Source organism: Mustela lutreola, chromosome 9, assembly GCF_030435805.1.
Source record: "Mustela lutreola isolate mMusLut2 chromosome 9, mMusLut2.pri, whole genome shotgun sequence".
Taxonomy (NCBI): domain Eukaryota; kingdom Metazoa; phylum Chordata; class Mammalia; order Carnivora; family Mustelidae; genus Mustela; species Mustela lutreola.
The window spans coordinates 113,843,504-113,856,138 of NC_081298.1; positions in this window are offsets into that span (position 1 = coordinate 113,843,504).

The following is a 12,635-nucleotide window of genomic DNA, read 5'->3' on the forward strand; positions in this document are numbered from 1 at the left end:
TTTTTCTTATCTGATTGCTGTGGCTAGGAATTCCAGAATTATATTGAATAAATCTGTCAAGAGTGGATTATGTAGCCTTGCTCCTGACCTTAGGGGGAAAGCTCTCAGGTTTTCACCATTGAGTATGATGTTAGCTGTGGGTTTTTCATCTATAGCCTTTATTATGTTGAGGTGTATTCCCTTTAAACCTATTTCATTGAAGGTTTTTATTATGGACAGATGTTGTACTTTGTCAAATGTTTTTTCTGCATCTATTGAAATAATCATATAGTTTTAATCCTTTCTCCTATTAATGTAATGTATCTCACTGATTGATCTGTGACTATTGAACCACCCTTGCATTCCAGGAATAAATCCCATTTAATGATGGTGAATGATTTTTTTAATATTGTTGGATTCAATTGCTTATATTTTGTTGAGCATTTTTGCATCCAGGTATATCAGACATACTGGCCTGTAGTTCTTTTTTTTGTCGTATCTTTATCTGGTTTTGGTGTCACGGTAGTGCTGACCCCATGAAATGAATTTGGAAGATTTCCTTCCTCTTCTATTTTTTAGAGCAGTTTGAAAAGAATAAGCATTAACTCTTCTTTAAATGTTTTGTAGAATTTACCTGCGAAGTCATCTGGTCTTGGACTTTTGTTTGTTGGAGTTTTTGATTACTGATTCAATTTCATTGCTGGTGATTGGTCTTTTCAAATGTTCTATTTCTTCCTATTTCAATTTTAGGAGGATAGGAATATCTTTTAAAGAGGTAAGGAAACAAAACGATAACTTACTTATTATGTGTTCCTTGAGTGATAGACAATCTTATTTATCTTTGCATCCCTGAATACTAGCATTTGTTTATGGTTGTTGTTGTTGTTAGAGATAAATATTTGTTAAATGGTGAATTTCCTGAATTCACCATAAAAAAAAAAAAAAGCATTAGAATTGGGAGAGGATCTTGATCACCCCACAACTAAAGATAGGATTAGAAATTATCAATCACAATTTATGAAATTAATATAAATGATACAGAATTGAAGAATACTTATATAAATGTTTTCTAGGGCTTGGTGAAAAACAGGCAATAAACCAATAAAACATATCACTGTAAAGAGATAGGTATCAATTTTTCCACTATCTTAACAAATGACTTCTCAGGACTGATGTATCAGATTACATGTGGAGTTAGCAAACTACTGTGACAATATGAAGTGACTAAAAATGTCAGAAGAATGGACTATAGGGACATTTTCTCCAATCTAAATGTGCCAAAGAGTAGTCGGCAGTAAAATAGTTAGAAAAAGAATGAAGAAAATGATTAAAAAGAGAGGTGGAGGGGTGCCTGGGTGGCTCAGTGGGTTAAGCCTCTGCCTTCAGCTCAAGTCATGATCTCAGGGTCCTGGGATTGAGTCCCACATCGGGCTCTCTGCTCAGCAAGGAGCCTGCTTCCCTCTCTCTCTCTCTCTCTCTGCCTCTCTGCTTACTTGTGATCTCTGTCTGTCAAATAAATAAATAAAGTCTTTAAAAAAAAAAAAGGTGGATCAAGGTGCTCAGGAAATACAAAGTTCAGGCAAAAACTAAACAGCTGACTTAGAATATTTCAAAAGAGAGAAGGCATTGGTGAGTTTGTGACACGCAACTAAGTTGTTACATGACAACAGAGAAACTCCAGCCAAGAAAGATTTATAGGAATAATAAAAGTGGAAATGAACATTTTGTTTTAGTAAACACAATTCTAGCCACTTTACTTTCTCATCTAATTCCATCTTCTCAATTCTGTCAGGTAGGTATGTACAATATGATACCATTTTATAGATGAAGTTAAAGAGCTTTGCCCCCAGGTGACCCAGCCAGAAAATGGCAGGACCGGGACTCTTTGATTGATGTTCCACATTATACGGCTCCCATTAAGGATCCTAATGGAAACCAAAGGAACAATGGATTTAAGGAGCAAGTGGAGAAGCACCTTTGACTGTGAAAAGTTCAGTGTTGACTTGTACTCAGTTCATGAGAAAAGCCTAGCTGCACACAGAAGAAAGGTGAAATGGTCCACTCTATAAAACAAAGGGTCTGAGCATCATTTTAAAAGGAAGAGAAGGCATTAGTAACAGAGACCATGGCATTGGAAGACACTATTTACAAGACTTTTGTACAAATTCTGCTGCTATGGCTGACGAGAACAGCCAAAGGCAATGATATATACAATCTGACAGTCTGCTATAGTGAGGCAGGAAAGAACTGACAGTCTGGGTCAACTTAAAAGAAGTCACAAAGAGGGGGTGGGGAAAAAATTTACTAGATTTTGAGCTGGAAAAAAGCTTTTTGCTCAGATAATACAAATCATATACACACAAACTAGACAATACCACAAAACAGTGTGATATCAAGAAGCATGGGAACTATTACTTGTGATGTAGACTATAAGAAATATAGAAAATCAGATCTTGGTACTAGATAGCATTTGTGTATTTTACCATAATTTTTAAAAAAAGATAATCCTAGACCCAAATTTGAAAAGTATTTTTAATTAGAATTCAATTAGACAAACAAAAACCAGTAAGGTTTCATTGAATAACAGAGGAAGTACTGAATTGAAAATCTAGAGATTTAATATAATATTTTTAAGCAAATACCTTTCTGTTTCTAAAATGTAATTTCCTCACTGATAAACAGACTATAATAATAGGAGGAGGCTCTGAGGATCTTTGTGAACATTAAATGCAATGGTGTTTGTGAAAATTGCCAGTACTATTTGGTCTTCATCATCATTATTATTATTCCTGCCCCAGTCCTACTTAGCACCGTGACCTTAAACAACAGTAAAGTGAAGTGGAGATGGTGGGTTAGACTAGATTATCCCCTTAAACTCTCACATTTTTTGCTTATAAGAATCATCTCTTTCTCTTCAAAATTACATCAATGTATTTTGTAATAGATAAGCAATTAAAATATGTAAGAACACAGCAACCCCATACCTAGTGGGTAGAAAGAGAAATTAAACTGACAAGAGAAGCAAGCTGCCCATCTAATCCCATATATTTGTTGTAATAATATATTTTATTTAACCAAGGTATCCAAAATATTTTCATTCTAACATATAATAAATATAAAAAATGATTAAGGATATATTTACATTTCTTTTTTATTGAAGGGCAGCTGACATATTTTTACATGAGTTTCAGGTGTATAACTTAGTGATTCAAAAATCTCTATACTTTATGCTATGCCCACCACAAGGCGTAGCTCCCATCCATCAGCATGCAAATTACAGTATTAAATTACACTACTACAGTATCACTGACTATATTCCCTATGCCTTTTATCCTCATGATTTATTCATTCCATAACTGGAAGTCTGTACCCCAATTCCCTTTCACCCATTTTGTCCATTCCTCTACCCCCTCCCCTCTAGCAACCATCAGTTTGTTCTTTGTATTTATGGGTCTGTTTCTGCATTTTGTTTATTTATTTGTTTATTCATTTGCTTTCTGCACATACAATTTCAAAAATGCCTTTTCCTAATGTTTGTCCAACTAACGTATAACTGACATCACATTAACTCCCAAGAGAGACAACCCAGCAGCGCATCTTCGCATCACAGATCTCTGAGTGATGCGCACATCGCTGGCATTCAGATATGGCTCCTCTTAATCCAACAACCTGTAGTTTAAATAATCAGTGTAATGATCCCCTACACCTCCTTGACATGGTAGGGGAAAGAAATCAGCATATCTTCAATTACAGGTCTATTTAGAAAGACCGACATGATAAGTTCTGCAGCATGTACCATACCCTGTAGAAGAACTTAAAATTTTGACAGTGGAACCAATCTGACTGCTCAGGTTTTGCCCTGTACACAGATCACCCAAATTCATTATTCTCTAAGGCATGCCTGAAATGAATGCAAGACAAAATTTCTTCTGGAGGTCTTGCCCCTTACTGTGCCTTTTGTATTTGGTGTTTTGACAAGGACCTGGGGATTGCCTTAGAAACCTAAAAACCCCAAGCTTTTTGAGGTTGTCATTTCTCTGGCAAGTCAATACTTTTTTATTTTTTATTTTTTTCATTTGACAGAGAGAGAGAGATAGAGTGAGAAAGCACAGAGGGAAAGGGAAAAGCAGGCTCCCAGGGAGCCAGATGCCAGGCGCAAACCCAGGACCCTGGGATCATGACCTGAGCCAAAGGCAGACATTAACTGATTGAGCCACCCAGACGCCCCGCAATTCAATACTTTTTAAATCCTGGTCATCTACTGATTGGAGCCTACTTCTGTAAGTGAAAACCAGAAATCCTTTCTTATCGTGCTCTTGATTACAGACCAGAGTCTTTTGCATATCTGTCCCTTAGCAGCAGGTCTTAGCTCTCAGCTAAATGACTCCTCAGCTAAATGATAGCCAATCAGTTCTGTGCCCAAACTGAAGCCATTGGCTGCCTGTTTGCTAGAGAATGAATTATTACTTCACCACCAGCACATGCTCAGCAGGATAGTTTGGGAGAAGGGCTTAAAGGATCAGGCTTCCAGATTTCTCAAATTCCTCCTGAGTCCCATCATATCCCCTCCCGTGTCTCTCATCTCCTCACTTCTGCCAACAGTAACTTCAGCTTGGGGCAGGGTTATTGGCTTTTGTAGTCCCGTGAGGTGCCTGATTATCTGAGTCACAGCAGGCTTGGGTTACTGTTCATATCTAAATAGGGGAAAGGCATCACTTAACAAAGTTATATACTATTTCCTTCCTTCCTTCTTTCAGAGGGACCAATTTATGCTTAAGCTTTTTCTTTTCTTGGAAGATATGCAAGAAGCAGGCAACGTCCTAAAATTTTGATGAGTCTTCTAAAGCTCCAGTCTCAGCAGACATGTGGTCTGAGTCCAAAGAAATAACAGGTGACCCTTCAACCATATTTTTCAGAAGAGCATAACAGTGTCAACTTTCCTGCCCTTGGTATGGAGGGTGCTCTCCATCCTGTGCCACACTTAGGCTCATCCCAATCCTCACAATAGAGTCTATCCCCAGAAATGGCATATTCCTAGTACCAGTTCTATCCCTTTTTCACAGTTATAAAGGACAGAAAACCAACCCAAACTATCTTAAGATAAACAAAGGAAATTTAGTGGGTTGTATGACTGGAAAGCCCAGGAGTAAGACTTCAAGCACAACTAGATCAAAGATTTTAAACAATTCACTTGGACCCTTCTTAGTTTCTCATTCTCCCCTTTCCCTTGTTCTTATTCTCAGTCTGTGTCTTTCCCTCTATCTCTTAGAACTGCTTGTTTCGTTTTATTTATGGTGGCTTCATTCTTCTGTCTTGTTATAGATGGACTGTTCACATGACAGGAAAGATGGCCACTGGCATCCCATACATCCATATGACTGGTAGTCCATATATGTAATTTAACCAAGGGAACTCATAGACCCTATTTGAATTCTATGCCCATCATTTGCATAAACCATTGTGGATGGGTTATCACAACGAACCAGGTATAGGCACCTACTCACTCTGAAGTGATAATTGCACCAAAATACTGGGTTAGAGGAGTAAATGTTCCTCAATCAAAGAAAAGAAAAGAAAAGAAAAGAAAACTATCAGTCTGAAATACTTGTCTTCCATGCTTGAGGGCCTTCCCAATATTCATAGGATCATAAAATACACTCTCCATTTATCTTTTTTGAAAAATGTACTTGAAGAATTACAGATAACCAAAATTAAGATATAAGAAAGAAGATATCCAGATATGTAAAAATACTGGTGTGGTCACTTTCATCAGTTTTGACCCAAGAATTGGAATTAAGTTTTATTTATGTTATCAGATAGATCCTGTCATCCTAGAGTGAAACTTCTTCTTTTTTTTCTTCTTGTCAACTTTGCTTCTTCTTGGCTTCTTTCCCAATTCCTAGAAATATGATTCTCATCATACATTTAAGATGACATCTCTTACTGGATTTGACCAGTGAAATATCATAGTTGGTACATAATTATTAGGATGGCTAAAATCCAAGAATACCAACAATATCAAATTCTACCAAGTATGTGAAACAACAGGAACTCTTATTCATTGCTGGTGGGAATGCAAAAATGGTACAGCCACTTTGGGAGACAATTTGGCAGTTATTTACAAAGTTAAACATAGTTTTACCATACAATCCAGCAATTTACCAACAATCCAAATACTTCTAGGTATTTACACAAATAAGTTGAAAACTTATGTTTATAGCAGCTTTTTTCATAACCGCCAAAATTTGGAAGCACTCAAGACATCCTTCAGTAGGTGAACAGATAAATTGTGGTATATCCATAAAATGGGATATCACACAACAGTAAAAAGAAATGAGCTATATTTCTGTTTCCATAACACAACCTTCTGAACCAGACACACAGCAGGGAAGTACAAGTCATTGACACCTCGACCAGGATAATCCAGTGAGCTCCCTGTTTTCTGCTATTACATTAAACTCAGGACAGCTCCAACAGCCCAAAGACTACCCAGATTCAGTCCTAACGAGAAACAAGCTTGAAGGACCCAACAGTCATACCTACTTTGAGGAAGGTAAAATGATGTGGGTTTTAGGATAATTTGAAAAGGGAAAAAAAAATCCTGAAATTTAGAGATTCTAAGGAAAGAGTCACCCTTAAATAATTTGTCCAAGTTACAGGGAATCCTGGGAAAAATTAGCCTAGTTCAAGGGAACTCTTGATCAAGAATCAGGCAAGTTGTATAGACTATCCCACAAGCACAACCAAAGATATTGATCTTTGTCTTGATATAGCTACAGCTTCTCAGAAATACTGTTAGTTAATATTTCATTTCCCTCCAGCCTGGTATCTTTCTTCTAGTTATCCTTTAGCTATCCTTTGTTATTGATTTATTCCTTGATTGTGCTGTGCTTAAAGTATGTGGTCTGTAGATTACAAGTTCTTGACATTTATTGAGACTTGTTTTATAGTCCAGTACATGGACAGTTTTTGTAAATGTTGCATGACATGCAGGATTCTATATATTTAATGAAATAAAACTCCTTAATGATCTGTGAAGCTATGAGAAGACATAGAAGAATCATAAATGTCTATTGCTCAGTGAAGGAAGCCTGTCTGAAAAGGCTGCACATTGTATGACTCCAACTATATGACATTCTGCAAAAGGCAAATCTATGGGGACAGTGAAAAGATAAGTGGTTACCAGCAGCTTGGGGTAGGGAGAGGGAGGACTGAATAGGTTGAGCACAGGGACTTTGGGGGCAATGAAACTCCTCTGTAATTGTTAATACATATTACGTACTTGTCAGAACCCACAAAATGTACAACAGAAAGACTGAATCCTAATTTAACTGTGGACTTCAGTCAATAGTAATATAACAACATTGGTTCATCAAGTATAACAACTATACCACACCGATTAAGATGTTAATAATAGAGGAAACTGAGGCAGGTATATGGGACTTCTTATTCACTTTTTTTGCAAACCTAAAACTACTCTAAAAAATAAAGTCTAATAAATTAAAAAATAAACACAATCGGCTGAAGCATCTTTTGGTGTCAGAAATAAAAAAGTGTTCAAAAACAAAATGTGGGTATGTCAAAAGGACAGAGGAGCCAATCTAAAAGAGCTTCCAAATCTAGCCGAGGCTAGATCAACTTATGTAACAAAATAAATGATGGTAGTATGGGCTTATAATCCAAAGAATAAAGTAAATATTCAAAAGTCCATACTGACATATATAAATAAGTAAGTAAGAGGACACCTGAGTGGCTCAGTCAGTTAAGCATCTGCTTTCAGCTCAGGTCATAATCCCAGGGTCCTGGGATCTAGTCCTTCATCAGTCTCCTTGCTCAGCAGGAACCTGCTTCTCCCTCTGCCTGCCACCCTCCATGCTTGTGCATGCACTCTCTGGCTCTCTCTCTCTGACAAATAAATAAAATCTATATAAAAATATAAGTAAGTAAATAAAGAAGGGACGACTCTTCCTTATGGAAGAATTCCAATTAATAAATATTTAAGGAATCAGGGGCATAGGAAATCACCATTAGAATACTACAGTGGTAATTGCTACCTGTCAGATCTTCTGTTGAATGCTCATATTAGTAGGTGAAAGTGAAGAGAAACAGGATATTTGTAGAGTCTCAAAATATTGCCCACAAACTATTTATTAATAACAATGGAGAAGACAGTAGCTATACAGTAGAGAAATCTGACAGACACCACCTTCACTCAGGGATCAAAATTAATATCACTAGTAATCAAATATATTGACTCATGTACCCACCAATATGGTGCACTGAGAAGGGTATGTAACACCTGTAGGACCCTTCCCAAAATTCATAATCACAATCTGATCATGAGGAAACATGGGGAAATCCCTAACTGAGGACATTCTATAAAATATCTGATCAGACTCCTCAAAACTATTAAAGTCACAGAAGACCCAGAAAAGCTGAGGAACCATCCCACATTGAAGAAGACTAAAGGCAAAAAGTCATGGTTGGTTCCTGGGCCGAGAAGGAAACACAGTGGGAAAATTGATGAAATCTGCATAAAGTCTGCAATTTAGTTATTGGTATTAGACCAAAGTCAGTTTCTTAGTTCTGATAATTGCATTATGGTTATGTAAGATGGGAGCATTAGTGGAAGTTGGACAAAAGGTTTATGAAAAAGGTCTGTGCTGCTTTTGTAATTCTTCTGTAAATCTAATCCCAGAACAGAGAGTTAGGGGCACCTGTCTGGCTTGGTCAACGGAGCCTGTGACTCTTGATCTGGGGTTGTGAATTTGAGCCCCACATTGAGTGTAGAGATTACTTGAAAATATTTGTTAAAAAAAAAAAAGACAAAACTTAACAAAACAGAAAGTTAAAAATAATGGTTGGTGTTGTTCTGTGCTAACGTTTGTTACCAGTATCTAATCCATTCCCAGAACTTGGAAGACTACTAACTAAAAGCTTTGTCTTTCCTCAAAGGTAGAGTCCTATAAAACATGACAGTCATGCTCATTGATGAGAAATCTGAAGAAGTTCTATATGTTATTATTTTTAAAGATTTATTTACTTATTTAGAGAGGGGTGATGTGGGGGGACAGGGAGAGAGAGAGTCTTAAGCAGACTCCCTGCTGAGCTCAGAGTAGCCAGAGGTGGGTCTGGATCTCAAGACCCGGAGTTTACCACCAGAGTAGAAACCAAGAGGGGGAGGCTTAACTCACTGTGCCATCCAGGAGCCCCTGAAGAATTTCTGTATTTTAAATGTTAAAACCTAATGGCTCTAATCCTTTGCATGTCATCTTCAATCTAGCCCATGGGTTTGCCATGAGGACTAAACAGGTCATTACATGTAAAGCACCTACAAAGTGGCCCACAGTAGGCACTAAATCAAAGACAGCTGTTGCAATGGTTGCTATTCTATAAACCACGAAGAGACTATTGCTTGGTTTTAGAACTTCAGGTGGCATAGATTAGTCTTTGTACTTTTCTGTACTTTTCAGATTTGCTTTAACACTTTTATGATAAAAACAATGGGCTTCTAGAAAAGATTCATACCAGCTGTTTGTAATTTTTGTTAAAAAAAAATTACACCTATAGTCATATAACTTTCCTCCTACCTCCTCATTGCCCTCAAGAGAAGCCTGAGTCCTTAACACAAAGAAGGTCTGCTAGAACCTGCCCCTTCTTTCCTCTTCGGCCTCAGTTCTCATTCACAACCCCACAATCCAGCCATAATTCATGTCTTTGAGCTGCTGAAAATGCTGCTTTCTGTCTCTGCCAATGCTTTCTATTCGGTCTCTTTCTTGGACACTTTTCTTCACCTTACTCTACAGGCTAACCCCTTCTCATCTTTCAGAAGTCTCTTGTTGGGGTGCTCATTCACTGACTTCATTCATACCACAGCATTTTATCGAGTTTCTACTTTCTGCCAGGACTCTGGGGTAGAACATGAACAGACCAGGGCCCTCTAAAATCAAGGACCTAGTGGAAATCAGACAACATGCTCACTTTGTGTAGTTTGAGTAGACTTTAACACAGGGTTGATTTAAGAAGGTGTAGGCAGTGTGTAGAGAAACCACAAGGGATGGTCACAGTGGACACCATTGGGGCTGAAGGGGCAAAGGGAAGAAGTAGCTCGTGGAGCCTGGAGAGATTGCTTGGAGAGGCCTCCTGACAGGCTTGTGACTTTCAGTCAAGGCCAACAGCCATCCTGATGTGACCCCCTCGTCCAGAGAGGAATAAATTCCCCAACTCAGCCCCCCTTGGTCCAATCTCCTGCTGGCGTTCCCCGTTAGCAAAGCCCAACCTGTTAACACAGGCAAACACGACTGACAGAGACCCAGTCTGCTGGGTCGGTGTGTAGGATGGAGAAGGCAGAGCATGTGACTGAAGGAGTGAATGGAAGACCTTCAGCACAGACCTTGCTCTCACATAGTCTCTCTTCTGGTGGAGGAAGACGAACAGTACAATAATAGCCAAAATTCAGGGAACCCTGACAATGTGCCAGGCACCTTCTAAGCTCTTCAGCAGCTGTACCTGACTTGGTCCTCACCATAACTAATGACCTCCAACTGACAGATGAGGAAACTGAAGCACAGAAAGGCACTGGAGGCATCAAATCTCTGTCTTCTTGGTCAGTCGCATTTTCTCCTTTTCTGATGGAGGTCAACTTAGGAGCTAGGGCAATCAATCATCACAGTTTCCCAGAACTGTCCGTTTTCCCAGGATTTGGCATATTCAGTGCTAAAACCAGAACAGTCCCAGACAACTGAGATAGGAGATGGCGGCGGCTTTTTAAAAGCATTTGTGAAATCCAGGTTCACCTCCAAGAGCCTACCCACTTCCTTCAGGTACGTGACAATCAGACATTCTTGATAGATGGACAGATGAATCCCTATAAAATTCAAGAACAAGGGCACCTGGGTGGCTCAGTGGGGTAAGCCTCTGCCTTCAGCTCAGGTCATGATCCCAGGTCCTGGGATCAAGCCCCACATGGGGCTCTCTGCTTAGCAGGGAGCCTGCTTCCCTCTCTCTCTCTGCCTGCCTCTCTGCCTTGTGATCTCTGTCTGCCAAATAAATAAATAAATAAAATCTTTAAAAAATAAAATAAAATTCAAGAACAGAAAGAGAGCCGCTTGGATAGCAAGGTCAGTCACGCTTTGATTTCAGTTCAGGTTGTGATCTCGAGGCTATGAGTCGGAGTCTGGCATTGGGCTCAGCATTCAGCAGGGAGCCTGCTAAAGACTTTCTCTCTCCCCCTGCCCTTCCCCCCTGCTTGCTCTCTCTCTCTCTTTTTCTCTCTCTCAAATAAATAAATACATCTATAAGCAAAAACAATAGAAAAGAAACATACCTAAGAGACCTAATTTGAAAAAAGACCAAGTCACATCTAAACTCTAAATAAACCATGGCAATGTTTTGGGAAACTACAAATTAATATTTGGGGAAGATGGAAATGAGGGAAAAATGAGTATTATGAATAAAAGATAGAGTTTTTTGTTGTTTTTTTTAAGTAGTAAGATAAAGCACTAAGACTAATGGTCCCAGGGATACACTGAAATACAGTTGCCAACGTGGGTATAAAAAAATATCAAAAGAGCTGGATCCAAAAGGAAAACACATTATAGAAAAAGAAAAGAAAGAAATAGGAGAGGGGAAAACAATATTGAGCATATTCTGTTAAACAAAATTAATATGCAATTATAAGTATTTGAGTATTCATACTATGTAAATGCCTTTTGCAAATGAGATTATAGCTTTGCTTGCAAACAGTAAGCATGCTAAATAAATGTAAGGTGCTATTATTTAAACAACAACCACAACAGCTAGTGGATGGTATTGGCAGCAATCCGTACAGAAGCCTCAAGCCTCCAGGAAGATACTGTCTATAAGCAAATGGGCACCGCTCACAACACCTCCACAGCTAGACAGAGGTTAGCAAATGAGAAATAAAGCTTTCTCTCTAAAGTCTCCTATGGATTGAAGTTGATTGGTTGGTTGGACAATAGCATGGGGAGTTTCAGGGTACATGTTCAGGGGACAGAGTCCTTGGGCTTATGATTGCTGGACAAAATTTCTTTGCGGGACCAGGGGCAAACTCAAACAGAGCCTTAGCCCAAGTAGATGGCCCTCCAGCTGTGGCACTTGTAACTGTGAACACATCTGTGCTCCCGCTGTCCACTTGAGTGCCCTCCTCCCCCTTCACGTGAGCCCAGAGCCGAGGAAGCACAGGGACCACAGGGGAAAAACTGAAGTCACTGTGTGTTTAGATCAGTTCTGCAGGACACAGCAAAATCCGAAACGGATTGTGACCTGCTGATAATCTTTCACAGCGAACTAAGTGATCATTGATTAAAAATAGCTTTGAACATGTATCGCACATCTATTTCAGGCCTCGTTTTATTTGGAATGCAGAGAGAGCTGGAAGCCAGAGCTCCATGAGCAGCAGCTGGAAATCTACTCAGACATTCTAGCCAATTCACGTCAAGCCCAGTTGGCAAAATTAATGCCATTCTGCGGTCTCAGTGAAGGAGAGATTGTTAATTATGCCCCACTGCCCAGTGGTTTCTATTATGGACACATCTGGACTGAAAGGCTCATTTGAAATCCCCAATTTCACTGCTTCCCAGAGTCTAAACCAAGTTTAAAAATTGATTTGTGAGGATGAGAGTGGAGTGCACACA